The following is a 14558-nucleotide window of genomic DNA, read 5'->3' as shown; positions in this document are numbered from 1 at the left end:
ATCCCAGCTATTTTACTTCCTTTTGACACCGCTGGAGTTCGGATGGAGGTACGTGATGTCCTTGGGTTGCTAAGGCAGTACATAGATGTGTAACATCTTTTGAACAGTCATTGCAAATCAGCTATGTATTGTGCTAAAACTGATCCAGCGGGTAACTCAACATCCTTAAAATCCTCTTTTAATATCTGAGACAACAGGGTGGGAGGCCCAGCAAACTCCCTGTGGAAGGCAAGTCCACGTCAGCTGTTGTGAGTGAAAGTGAGTAAGGGTTGGCTTTCTTCATCCATGGGAACACTGAAGAGTCCTGCAGTCAAATCCACCATGGTAGAACGCTTGGCCCAAGGCAGCGTGTGCAAGAGGGGTCTGGCATGCTGGGCTGTGGGGCAGTAACACGTCAGTGAATTGCTGTCCAGTTTCCACCAAAGTGAAACTTGGGATCCCCATCTTTATCCAGCCAAGGGGTGGGGAGGGTGGGGGGTGGGAGTCGTGGTTTTGCCCCAGCTGAGAGCCAAGCACCACACAACCACTTGTTCTTTAAAAGGGAGTGGGGGGAGTTGAGGGAGGGGGGGAGGGAAGGAGAAGAAAAATCCAAGACCCAAGCCTCGTGGACTGGGATAAGGATAGTTTACTGGGACAGCAGAAAGATAGATATAACAATAATAACAGGACTTTACAGCAAAATATATGAAACTGGTGATACACAGTGCAGTTCCTCACAGAACCACACAACTCAGGCCATGCAGCTCAGAGCCATCCCGAAACTGGACCATCCCCAAAACCACACATCCTGGAGGTGCCTGCTCCTCCCCTCACCAGCCCCCCTTTTATGCTGAGCGTGACATAATTGGCATGGAATACCCTCTTTGGCCAGTTCGGGTCACCTGCCCTGGCTGTGTCCTCTCCCTTCTCATCAGCAGGGGAAATATGAACTGAAAAGTCCTTGACTGCTTGGCAACAGCTAGAAACATCAGGGTGCTATCAGCTCTGCTCTCATCCTGACTCCCAAACACGGCATTCCACCCGCTCCTAGAAAGCAAACAACTCTGTCATACCCCAAACCGGGACAGGCGGGGAGTTCCTTACCGGTAGCACTGGGGATTCGGCACTTTGCGGGTTCCTGGGGAAGGCTCCGGCGGGGCTGGATGCGGGCGCCGGTCCCCGGCCCTGCCTGCAGCAGGGGGCGCGCCGCCCCCGGGCATGACGCGCCTCGGCGCGGCTGCTGCCGGAGCTCCCACCCCCGGCACCCCGCAGCTCCCGGGGCACCGCTGCCAGGGGCCGGCCTATCTCTGGGTCGGGATCCCGGGCTTCGGGTGTTACACATACCCCCGCCACTACCAACTCAGAGCCCCTGGGCCAAGAGGTGTAATTTGGGGGTTGGAGTGTTTGGAGCTTTCCCCACTACAGGCTGCATCACAGCGGGATGTGGCAGAACTTTAGCGGGAGCAGCAGCTGGAGGAGTGGCAGAAGCAGTTGCAAAAGGTGGGTTAGAGGAAAGCAGAGAGGGGGCTGCCATAGGGTGGAGCAGATTCCACAAGCACATCTGTCAGATCACTTAGAAAGAACTGCTGCAGGTAGAGTCATAACCCAGGTTCTCTGCAAACTTTTCCAACCACCTTCTTTACGGCTGTCATATGCCCAAGTGTTCCAGACACAGCAAAAATCTATGTGACAAGGTTTTTAATCTTCCAATAAAGTTCATTTCTTTCGGTCAAAGGGTCTCTCCCAGGGCCACCCCTGCCATCCGGTCATTGCTGGCCATTCCTCCTGGCACAATGCTATTGCTCAGGCTCTCCCTTTTTCTATTTTCCTCTGATTTTCTAGTACCTCAGCTAAGGGCATCCCTTTCCCTATGCCAGGTATGTTCCCCTATCTGTGTGCCAAACTTGTGTCCCTTACGCTGACCAGGCTGTGCACACCTCTCCTAACAAGTTTCTGAGCTGGGACAGAAACCCACTTAAACTCCGACTATCCAGAATTTAGCAGTGGAATTTTAGCACTCCCCGGACAGCACCTCCTGTCCCCAAAGCTCTCAGGTGAATTCAGTCCGTGCCAACAGCTGGGCATTTGGAGACAAGAGGGTCGTCCCAGCGAAATGCAATGTGACATTATATAAGCCCAGCGTACCTGGGTCGTTACACCAGCAAAGGAAGAAGGCTCTTATCGTATGTGGGTGAGAAAGAGAGGACATAACAGGTTTGCATGGCATATTTCATTGAAGTGGCCATTGCTAACAAAATAGCTCTTTGTACGAGCTTCAGAAGCACCTGTAGCCGAGGAAAAGCTACTAGCATGAGAAAGGCAGTAGGATCTACACCGCGTGTGGAGCTGGGATCCACCTCAGCCTGTCTGTGTTAGGTGGCCAGGCAGCTCCCTGCCTTTGTTCTGCCCCAGTCCACTCTGCAGGCAGTGTCATACAGGAGCCTTCGTGTTTTGCTCAGCTATTTTAGAAATGTTTTTCCTCTGTATATGCCTTGTGACACAAGATGCTACATTCATTTAGTTCCAGTCAGCAAAAGTCGTGTGTGACCAACATGAAGAGCTGTGAACAAAAAAATGCTCCATGAACAGAAATACACCATGGGAGGGAAGGTCCCTGCGCCTAGTTCCACTAAGGCAGGTTAGTGCCTGTACCCACTTCTCTGCAACCACTTCCCTGCCCTTCTCACTGGTGCTTTTATCACCACTATTTTATTTCTTCCTTGCAGAGAAGCCAGACAGTCAGCTTCTGGCTAACTGATGGCCCAGCAATCCACCTTGGAACCACAATGGATCTGCTTTCTTGGGATTTGCATGTTGGTTGTGATAGGAGTAAAGCTAGCAGTTGCCCAGAACTGTAGAGGGGTTGAACTCTTCAACATATCTAACATGCCCATGTGAAGAAGAAAGGTTTTGGGATGCCCACAAGAGTTTAACTCCCTCTAGTTGAGATTACCATATCCTCACATCCCCTAATGTCCAATTTACTTCCAAAAAGGGTGAGGAAAGATATGCATCATGTTCTTGGCATGCTTCCTAAAACTTTAGTGATATTTCCCCAAAAACTTGTACTCCTGACCAGTCAGAAGGATTGGGCCAAGCCAATAGTTACAGGGACAGGATTTCCCACTGAGAGGTGACAAATTGAGGAAAAGGGTACTAGAACACATTGCTGGACAGCTTGTATCTGGTTGTGTAGAGGCTACAGGCATCCCAAAACCCCACGATGCTCCTGGATGACATGCAGTGCAGGATGAACCAGGAGAGTGGGAAGATAAGAGCTTGTGCACCCTTCACTGTGAGGGTGACAGAGCACCAGGACAGACAACCCAGAGAGTTGTGGAGTCTCCTCTGGAGACATTCAAACCCCACCTGGATGTGTTCCTGTGTGATTTAGTCTAGGTGATCCTGCTCTGGCAGGGGGGTTGGACTAGGTGATCTTTTGAGGTCCCTTCCAACTCCTAACATTCTGTGATTCTGTGATAAGCTCATGATAAGCTCATCTGTGACCTTTAGGCTACAATCCCCTGGAGCCTTACCCTTAGCAGAAAGCCCAGCAGCTGAATTCTGTCAGGAACCAATTCAGCTGGAATTTTAGCCTTTCCTCTTTCCTCTTTCCTGCTGGGTGCCAGGGAATGATTGTGTCAGTGCAATACTGAAGCTGAACACTGCTTTAAAGGTTGAGGGTTTTTACTGACCTAGGTCCAATATGCTCGTTCTCCAAGGGAGGTCTCTCTGTGGTCTATCTAGGCTCTTGGTGAAGAAAAACCCCACCTTTCTCTCTCTCCTTTCTTTCCCCTCCTTCTCCTCTTTCTCTTTTCTCATCTTCCTGTCTTTTTTCCTCTCCTTTTCCCTACCTCTCCCCCAGGCTCAGACAGGGAGCCACCGTGAGGGTCTTGCCCCAGATGAGGTGTGAGCTTTGCTGCAGGGCTTCACGGGAGCCAGAACAGGGCACTTACGCCGGGCACACTAGCCATGAAAGCTGGAGCACGGCTGCTGCTTCTCTGGAAATTAGTAACTGCTGCAGTTAAATCCAGCAACTGGGACTCGGGGGTATTATGAGGATAGGCACAACAAAGATGCAGTAAGTGGATTATCTGAAAAGTCCTTCCCCCCATGGGGTTTTTTTGGTCCAGGTTTCCCATTTTTGTTTAAATTAGGTGGTTTATGCCATATTTTTCAACATGGCCAAAAAATGATGCCACAGCACTGCCTGTAGGAATGGGAAAGAATTTGTACATTACACTTAGCGCTTGGCATTCAGAGCTCTTTAAACAACACATGTTTTGATAGTTGACCTTGCAAATTGGGGAAGACAGAAGTAAGTCACAGAGATTCCTGCGGGTTAAACTATTTTCCAAGCTGATTATGAAGCTTAGAGCTCAAACGGTCTTTGCACAGAAGCTCACAAAATACCTTTTCTTTTTTAAAGGGTTATCACCACCTAATTCATTTTACCTCTGGCTTCGCATGAGAGGTGTTGTTTACTCCTCTACTGCTCCGAAAACGCTCGGGAGCTGCGGCATTCCGGCCTACCCCACAGGCCCGCTCCAAGATGCAGCAGCCTTAGCACAGCGTAACGCCGCCGTCCGCTCACCACGGCCTGGCTGCGTTAACAAATACTGTTTGAATGCTGAAGAAGGGCTCTCCCTGGCATTGTATGTATCCCTCAATAATCTCAATCGTGCTGCCTGTGATCAGGTGAAATTCCCATTGACACTGTTGCCTGGCTGATACCAGTGCTGGATCTGCTGCCTCAGGAATAGTTGCAAAACCCTGAGAGCAACGTTACGCACGGGGCCTTGTGCTGGCTTCCAGAGTTTTCATCAGCGCTCATTAACGATTTATTATTAACTACAGTTCCCTGGTTCACTTTGTCCTCTGCTTATTCTTAAGGGGCAGGAGCATCTGCGATTAGATTAAAGTGTCAAAAGGCAAAGGATAAAAACTGGTTTGCATTAAGATAGAAAAGCAATTAATACCAAGGAGAAGGCGTGGCAAAAATAAAAGGTACTTTCAAAACAGTACCTCCTGGCTGAACGGACCCACACCCCACTTGTGTGGCTAAAGCAGGCCCTTGTTGGTATGAACCCTCGGCATAGAAAGTGGAGATGATAGAGGAGGCACAGGGAAGGGAAACTGAAAAGATCAAGGCCATCATCTTAAGATGGCCTTACAAGAAGTGAGAAAGTGGGCTGAGACTTTGCAGAGGAGGCAGTGGCTGAGAAAGGACATGCTGGAGGTTTACAAGGCTTTGGCAACAACAGCCACATGGAAGAGCTACTCACAAACCTTGCAACACCAGCGTGGGGGAAGCTGGAGGGAACTAAGAGCTTAGAGAAGGCTGCGGGGGGACCTCATTGCAACCTTCTAATACCTGAAGGGTGCATAGAAACAGGAGGGGAATCAACTTTTTAAAAGGGTAGATAATGGCAGGACAAGGGGAAATGGATTGAAGCTAAAGCAATAGATTAGATATTAGAGGGAAGCTCTTTACAGAGAGAGTGTTTAGGTGCTGGAACAGGCTGCCCAGAGAGGTGGTGGATGCCCTGTCCGTGGAGGTGTTCAAGGTCAGGTTGGATGGCGCCCTGGGCAACCTTGTGTAGATCAAGGCCTGGAGGTTGGTGGCCTTGCATGTGGCAGGGGGGTTGGAGCTCTGTGATCCTTGGGGTCCCTTCCAACCCAGACCACTCTATGATTCTATGAAGGAGAGATCACTTTAAAAGAGACTGCAGCAAACATCTGTTGCTGGCAGCTACACAAGTCAGATGTCATTGGTAAGTTGCTAGCGGTAGAGGACAGATCTGTGGATGGAAACTAAAAGGCCTAGGCCAGGACATGCCCCTGAGCATCACCAGCAGAGCAGTGCTGGATACAAGCAGAGGAAGGGGCAATGGGCAGCAGGAAGTGGCCGGGCTCTCTCCTATTAGTCTCTCCTACTGCCTCTGCCCAGGGAAAGCAGCGACGTTTATGCTTATATTCATGCACACTCCCTGACTTCAGCCCACCTCTGGCACGGAGGTTTCTTTGCTTCAGAAAACTACCTTTTTTTTCATGAACAACCTTCTTGTCTGCAGAGTAATCAACAGTCTCTTGAACACACTTGAACTTCTCTGCTTCTGCATCATAAGTGTCCAGCCCAAATTCACGTTCCTCAGCCAAGGTGATTTCCACTTCACCCCAGCCATCGCAGATGAGATCTTCCATGTATCAGGACCTGGCTGCAGGATCAGCCCTGCCACACAGCTCCATGACACATACTTCAGTGCCACCCACAGCAAGAGATGGGAAGTCTGCAATAAATGAGGGGCAGGGGGGTGAAGCCTCTTCTCTAAGCAGTGGAGCCAGGGAGTGTTCTGAAACTACCCTGGTGCATCATAGCAGCAGCCCAGTGACACTCCCAGTATGGGGCAGCGGGGACAGTGAGATTTACTGGTGAGGAGCTGGGACAGCTCAGCACAGAATATCAGCATTTTACAGCTGGCTGCATTGTGCACCCGGGGGGGCAGGAGTAAGATGGCCTTTGGTGCCAGGCTCAGTGAGCTAAAGTAGTGAGCGTGGGCACGAGAGGCAGGAAGTGGTTGAGTTGAGGTGGTTGAGTCAGAGGGAGTCAGCGTAACCTGGGGATGGGGGGGTTACCACATGCTTGCCTTTGCCTTGGACGGGACAGGCTACCACACCAGGAGGTCCTGACCACCGCATGACTCACGCCAGGCCAGCAAATTCACACTAGGTTCAGCCCAGCTGGACACAGCTCTCACAGCCACAGCGCGGATGGATTGTCCAGACAATGGGCAGCTTTGCTGCTCACTGGAGCTGCATTGTAAAGCACTTTTTTTTCCCCTTACCTTGATGCATGTTGATCTATATGAAGTAAAGATCTGTAAGAACACTGCTATGTGTTTTTTCATATTTATTTTTCCATTGCTGATTTCAAGTTCATCCTCCTACCCTCACCACCAACCCCCCCATCCCCCCATTAACCCTCAGGCTGACAGACCCAGAGCTGCACTGTATTCTCCATCTTGTATGTCAGGCACCAGGTGATGAAGATCTGTAAACCAAACACAGAGGCTGTGTGAGCATAATGAGGGGAATAATGTCACTCTGTAGAGCTTTTATCACCATTCCTCATGAAAGCACTGACATAAATCTTCATGACATGAATCTGCGACCACAACCTTTTCAAACATGGGCTACTCTAGTGAGTTATTCCTTAGGTGAGGTGAGTATGTAAGATTGATTTGCACGATGTCATCGTACTGTGATGACTTTGATTCCATTGCCAGTGTTTATTTTCGAAGCTTTTACATATAGAGCTCATTTACCATTTTAAAATACCATAGCAAACAGCCAGTGCCACCTCCGCAGCTACACCCGGGCTCCCCTCTTCTCCCCAACATAGCCTACACCCCTTGACCCCAACTGCACTGGGGGGTTCACATTGTTCTTTCGGGTCTGTAGTGCGTTTTGCTACAGTGGGATTGTCTGAATTCCTAAGGGGAAAGGAAAATGTACCAACATATTTAAAATTGACTGAGCAGATTTTTAAAGACCGATGCAAGGAGCCCCTGCACCCTTCTCCACCCCTGCCTAAGGGTTAACAGAGACGGCCACTACGCTGAGACTGTGTGTGGTGTTACACTGACCTTTTTTTTTCCACAGCTGAGCTATATATTTCCAAACACCCAGGTTCCTAATGCAAATGCTCCAGCCTTTCCCTGTGGCAACTTCGAGGAGCACTGCTATGATTTTAATAAAGCTGTCAGATTAAGTGACTGCATGGTTACACCATGATATTAATACATGTTCTTAACTGTCAATTAGTTAACTGGCTAATAAAAAGAGCCTAGCTTATAGGATTTTACTAATGAATATAATGCTTTGTTTCTGGGCAAAACATATGCTTTGGATATATAATTAGAAAAAGCCCCCCTCTCTCTCCCCCATCGAGAGAGCATGTGCAGCTGAATAAAGGAGCTCATTATACCTGTGAGGGGTCAAAGTCTGTGGATCTGTAGCTTATGGTATTATGACAGATTACAAAATCACTCTATTATGTTAGTCAATCTGTTTCCAAGCACAAACTAGCAGGGAGCAGGGCACTAGAACCTCCCGAGCAGGGCGGCCGTTGGCTTTCCCTGGAGGTCTTATGATGGGTCAGCTGGCGGTGACACCACCTCTGACAGCTCACATGTCAGACCTTCCCTGCCTGACTTCTGCCTTTGTTATCACAGAGCCTCTTCACTGACAATCAATCCCTGCTTCAGGTTGTAAAGAGCTCCTGGTAAGAGCTGAAACAAATTTGAAATCCGTGGGTAGCCATCACTTGTGCTAATGAAAGGGAAAAGCAGAGCACTTATGCTCCAGCTGACCTCTCACAGGCTCTCACCTTAAAGAAAAAAAAAAAAGCCACCCCAAACCAAAAATTAGAAAGTTTTTAAGTAGAGAGGGGAGCAGCTAAACAGCAAGGGCTGGGAGGCAAAGCTCTGGGTTCAGCTTTAGCACATTTGTCGGTTTAAACAGGAAAAAAAATACTTCATATGTGGGATAAAGAGATTTCAGATATGATAGAGATCCTAAGAAATATTTGACTTTCCTAATCTTCCAGGGAAATTATTCTGCTGGAAAGTCTTACTCAGTCAACTCAGCATAAAACTCCTTGGTACCAAGCAGGAAGAAAATCCCCTTGTATTTGAGAAACATAGCAGTAGTCAGCACTGTGGGCTCATAGGCTTCTGACAGAGTGCACCCTTCCAAGATTCCACTTCACATGGGTGATTCCACCACTGCCTTAGGCTGGTTATTTCACCCTCACACCAGTCTGGCAGCCACACCAGGGCCAGGAGGGCCCCAGAGTGGCATAGGAAGTCCAGGGGTAAGCCAGCCCCATGGCTCTGGCAGCCCTGGAGGACTGGAGCTGGTGCAGCCACACTTGTGCCCCATGGTCAATTGACTGCGATACCCAAGAAGATGCAAAGTCTGGCCAAAGGTTTTCCCAGTGTATATTTGATGTGTATAGCACACTTGAGATGTGGACTCATTTCATAGCTTGCATGAAAAGCTGATTCTGGAATCAAACCACCATTGGAGTAATGGCAGATGAAGCTTCAAAGCCACCCCTGCAGGCTCACACAGCAGCAGCAAGGGGAGGGCTGCTCATGGATGTGCCTGAAATGCTGCAAGGGAGCACTTGAGGGAAAAACCAAGGATTTGGTGAAAAGCAGGCAGAAGGAGCCACATGCAGAACACAGCAAGGACTTTCTTCCACCCTACAGATTCCAGAAGCTGTACCAGGTATCCTGTCCTGGCCACACATCTGCGAAGAGGTGGCCCAGTGCTGGGATACCCACACATCACTCCGAGCTCCTGCTTCCCCTCCACATGCCTGCCTGTTTCCACAGTGATTTCCTTGATGTTGCAGTTCCTGGCCAGCAAGAACCCAGGGCTGATGGCATGTGGCATGGCAAGCGGCTGTGGTTGTTCCAGGGATGAGTAAAACCACCCCCGTTAACCTCTCCCACCAGCTCCTCCTGGCTGCACCCCAGAGCTTCCTTGCCCAGCGTGGCAGTCACCAGGCATTCACACCAGCCCCACTCCTGGGAATAAACTTGACTGCCACTGCAAAGCACCCTTGTAATTTTAAGGTTGCCTTTGTCAGTACTCCTCCAAATCAGCTGGAAAAGTAAAAGACAAGGTGAAAGAAATCAAAGTAGGAAACCTCTTCTTTTCTTTTTGAGCCATCTGCTGCAGTGAAGTGGGTAAGAACAACCCATAATTGAGCTTTGCTGTTATTATAATGAGACCTGAAGGGAACTTCCCCTTTACCAAGGAGCAACCTTCCCTGGGAAAAACACTGGGAAGTCAAAACCAGAATATGTGAAGCAAAGGGAGCTTCTGAATAAAACTTCCCATGTTTTAGAAAAGATGTGACGGGGGTGGGGGGGTTTCCCTATTAATCACCTCAAAGATCAATGGCCGGTTAGCCTCTCTCTCTCTCTCAGATGTAACATCTGGTTTATTTGAGGAGCTGGCTTTTCTTCTCAAATACACACACTGATTTTTCAAACACACTTATCCCAGTTCTTTGCAGAACGTACAGCAGCACCAATCACACAAACAACTTGTTAAACCCCCGGGGCTGAGCCAGGCAGAGCAGAGGTCTGTTCACATCCCTGGAGATCAGCAGAGGGACATTACCTTACAGGGGGCAAGAGTTTGGCCCACACACTCTGATATTTTTGGCTAGCAGCCGAGGAGTTCGTGACTTTTATATGTTTCAACAAAAGGCGTTGAAAAGAGCTTTTGAAATGGTTATTTGGTGACAGAGATCAAACGTTTCCCCTTTGCATTAATCCTTTTCATGTTTTGAGTGTATAAGCTACGTTTTTAAAACCTCAGCCCGCAGGTGTTCAGGCACAGGGCTTGAGAAACAGATACCCGGGGCGCGTGCAGGACTGGGGTGGCTGCAGAGGAGGAATGGCAGAGGTTGAGGAACTCAGACCAGCATGGAGAACACAAACAGAGAATGATGAGTCCTGCCCATTTCGCACGAACCCGCAGGCGCAGCGGTGACAGGCTCCTGGATTAGAGATGACCCACTACAGCACCTCTTTGGTTCTTAGTTTGGCATCACTCTTAAGCTCATCCTTGTAAAGCTAAGGCTGCCCAGGGTCTATCTTTCAACAACACAAGAAATATACCAAAACACTAGCACAGGAGCAGTGCTGGGCTGCTTCTAGGCTCACCATACCAGCTAACAGCTTTCCTCCTCCCAGAGCATCCCTTGGGGCAGGGATGAAGGCAGAAAGGCTCTTGCTTCCATAGGGGCAAAGCCTGAAACTGGTGGGCACAGGAGGGTTTGCCCTGGATGCATTTACACACCACTCAGCACTTGCTTTCTGACCTCTGCAGCCCCCCTGTGAGCCCCGTGTTTGTACAGGCACAGCTATTGTACGTGTGCTGGCCTTCACCTCCGTTGTTCGAAGCTGCCCCCAAAATAAGAATTACTCCTAAGAAATAACAAAGCCCATGCAGGCAGTCATACTCACTTCATCCATCCTGGGTTGTTTTTTTTTTTTAATTATTTCTTTTTAAATGACCTCTAAAATATTTTCCCATTAAAGGAAGGGCTATTTATAAGCTACCAATGTCGCTTAATTAGTAATTTTTCACGAGAGGCACATCTGACTGGAATTTGTGCTCTTTTTTTATCCCCTTTTAGCAGCATATACATTTTTTCCTACTGCTGAGTAAGACGGGGTCTCTTAGTCTTAGGCCTAACAATCACTGCTTTTTCCTCAGCTCCTGGAAGTGAGTCCATTAGTCCGTGCACCCCTGTTTCACAGATCATCTGACTCACGCGCCGGGAGCTGAGAAGTAATGCGCTCTGAAATCAAGAAGATGCCCTCAGCAGAAACAGAAACACATAGATACCTTTTTAAAAAAAAAAAAATCTATTTTAGAGATTTTTCTCTGTGACTTCTATATCTGTCAGCATGGTCCAAATCTTATTGTCCCCTTGGAATGAGGTTGCAGGGTCACAATGCGAGAGCTTGGCAGTGTCATACCATTACAGTAACGCTACGATAGCTTCTGCCCCGATGACATAAGGGATGGTGCTGTTCACTAGCTCAGCATTCAAAGCTGGATCAACATAAGTTTTGGGGTGAAAATGCACAGATCTTGAAGGGAAATGTTCATAAGTACAAAACATTGCAGAGAAGAAAGCGTGGGTTTGCCCAGCTTACACACCTTCACCATCTTCCAGCTGTCTTGGAACTGCCACTTCAAACACAGAGCACACAGGTGACATCCCAGCACCATCGTGCAGAACAGCCATGTGTCCGAACACCCCGGTGATGGGTCTGTTTTCCTTGCAGGCTTCTAGATGTAGGAGCAGCAAAAACCTAGAGAAGGCAAGAGATCAGGCAGAGGTGGGACACATCTGTACATATGCTTTGCTTTTTTCTTGAGGTTGCCAACATACACAAGAGACCGTTGGCTGCTGTACAGCAAAGCGTGAGCTGTGGGGGCAGTCAATCCACCTCGGGATGAACCCCGAGCCTAAGGGAGAAGCCTGGTCCCCCTCTCAGCACTGTAGTTCCTCTGCAGTGCCAGCAGAGAGCAAAGAGCACACTGTTTTACTTCTTACCTTTTACTATTTGGTTTGTTTTTCTTGAGGTATGCAGTCTACCAAGGAAAGTGAGATAAAAGCTGTTTTAAAGGAACTGGGCATGGGAAGCCCCTTCACCCACTCTATCTTCAGAGCAGTTCCTTGCTATGGTCTCAAGTTGTGCCAGGTGACGTTTACGTCTGATATTAGGAATGATTTCTGCATTGAAAGTGTGGTCAGGCATCGGAACAGGCTGCCCAGAGAGATTGCAGAGTCACCAGCCCTGGAGGCATTCAAAAAATGTGTAGATGTGGCACTCCAGGGCATGGTTTAGTTGACATGGTGGTACTGAACAGATGATTGGACTTGACATTAGAAGTCTTTTCCATCTTTAAAGATTCTGTGATTCTCTGATTCTATTCTATTCAGCCTTTGTGCAAGACAGCCACACACTCCCAGGCAAGGCAGGCACAATATGGGGCACTAGCCCAAAGCAGCTTCTGCTACACGGCTCTCAGGGTGCAGATCTTGGGCATGCTGATGGCACTGCTTCTCAGCACTCCCTGAGCCTCTGCTCAGAGGCTCGGAGCCAATGACAGCTGTTACTGTCAGTGTCCCAGATGTGTACTTACATACCAGAACCTCATTACCCTACGTGCTGCACAAGCCAGCATGACAGCCCCGTTCCTGGCTGAATTACTGCTTCAACATCTAAAGGCAGGAGAAGCAAGGGCTGTGGTACCCTCCAGCCTTCTGCAAAGCTCAAGGATGTGTGGCATTCAGCCATGGTGAACTTGGACTTACCACTGAACGTTTTACTCGGAAGAAAATCTCTGTGTTCATGGGTAGAGCTCTTTTTGAAGCATTTGGGTACCAGCAACAGATAAACAGCGCTTCCTAATGAAGAGCCACAATCTGTTTGCACTGCACATCATGAAGGGTGAAAGTGATTCTGCTGTGACATCATCCTCACTCAGTACTTTGGGAGATACTCTAGATAAGCTTACTTTCATCTCCAGCAGTTGCTTTTCCCAATCAGGCCTTGGACTTCTCTTTGCTGTCTGGCCCTAGTGACAGTGAATCTCTGCAGTCCCTCACAGCCCACAGGGAGAGCTGCTGTCAGCACTGGCATTATCATGAGCACCCAGGTCCCATCTGGGGAAACCACAGGAAGCTGCATCTACCCTGCTTGAATCAGGACTGAGAACACAAAAGGTAAAGCAGCAACCACAGGGTACAGAAACCATTCTGAGGTGGCAAAAAATTACTCCATCACATTGAAGTAGTGCAGAGCCAGAAGAACCAGCAACCATGGAATTCAGAGCAGGGAGATGTGACACTGAGGCCTGGGAGAACAGGAGATTACCCAAAATGGGTTGATTGTAGATTTTAAATCCGGTCAGATAAGCTAAGGATGGCCTGGTACAGAGCACCAGTTAGGGATGTTGGGATGCTCACCCTTGTGTTGACCCCAACAGCCTGTGGTTGAGGTGGAGCTGGGGTTTTCAACCTCAGGGGTGCCACACGTTGCACAGAAGGGCTCCGTGAGAGGTGACCAGGAAAAGCAAGTTCATGTAACCTACACAGCAAACCTCAAATATAGCAAGTTCAAAGCCCCACTGGTGAAAAAGCAGGAGCCTATCAATTGAAATAAAATTGACAAATAGAAGTTAAAGGTCATTTGAGTGCTGAACTTGACCAAGTATTTTCAAAAATACCTCACAGCTGAAAAAGGAGTAATATTATTCAGAAATAACAAATCCTGTAGGAGCTCAAATTCCACTGTCAAAGCAGCTTGGCTTTTGGGATGATGCACTGTACTGTGGGTCAGTGGGTTTGACGACACTTCTGAAGTCTGGATTTGGACCCTCAGGTCACTGCTGGAGATAATGGTTACTCTTTTGCCCCTCAGAAGTCCTACCTGTTCCCCCATGGGTACCACAGATTTGGGGACAGCCATCACAGGGAGATAACCATGAAAGCTGCAAACATAAAACCAGGCTGCTGAGCCTTGGCCAGGCTTGTCAGAGTCAGACCCCAGCAACTGGCCGATGCACAAAGACGCAGCGATGCTGCTGACAGCAGGCTGAGGCCAGAGGTTCCAGTCCTTAGCATGACTAAAGATCCAAAAGCCTTGAGTTTCCTGGAGAAACTGAGCTCTGGCAGGTCCTGTCAAACAACGAGACACCCATTTGATTTAGGGAGTCTACAGTTGCTTTGCTAAACCAAAGCGTGTTACCGTATTTACCACATTTTTCTTTCCTTCCCCAACAGTGCTGTTACCAGCAGAGAACAGACACCACTTCTGGGGGGTAGCAAACCTCCTGCCAGTGGCCTTTTCCTGGTGAGATGTCGCTGTGGGGCTCCACAAGGGACACGCTGGGCTGCCTTCTGCAGAGTGCAGCCAGCTAAATACCAAAAATAAACAGGCAAGTTTGCCTTGCCTATGCCAGCCAGCCAACAGGCA

The sequence above is a fragment of the Gallinula chloropus genome, assembly GCF_964237585.1.
Source record: "Gallinula chloropus genome assembly, chromosome: 3".
NCBI classification, from domain to species: Eukaryota; Metazoa; Chordata; class Aves; order Gruiformes; family Rallidae; genus Gallinula; species Gallinula chloropus.
Note: the sequence above shows the minus strand (reverse complement) of the source record.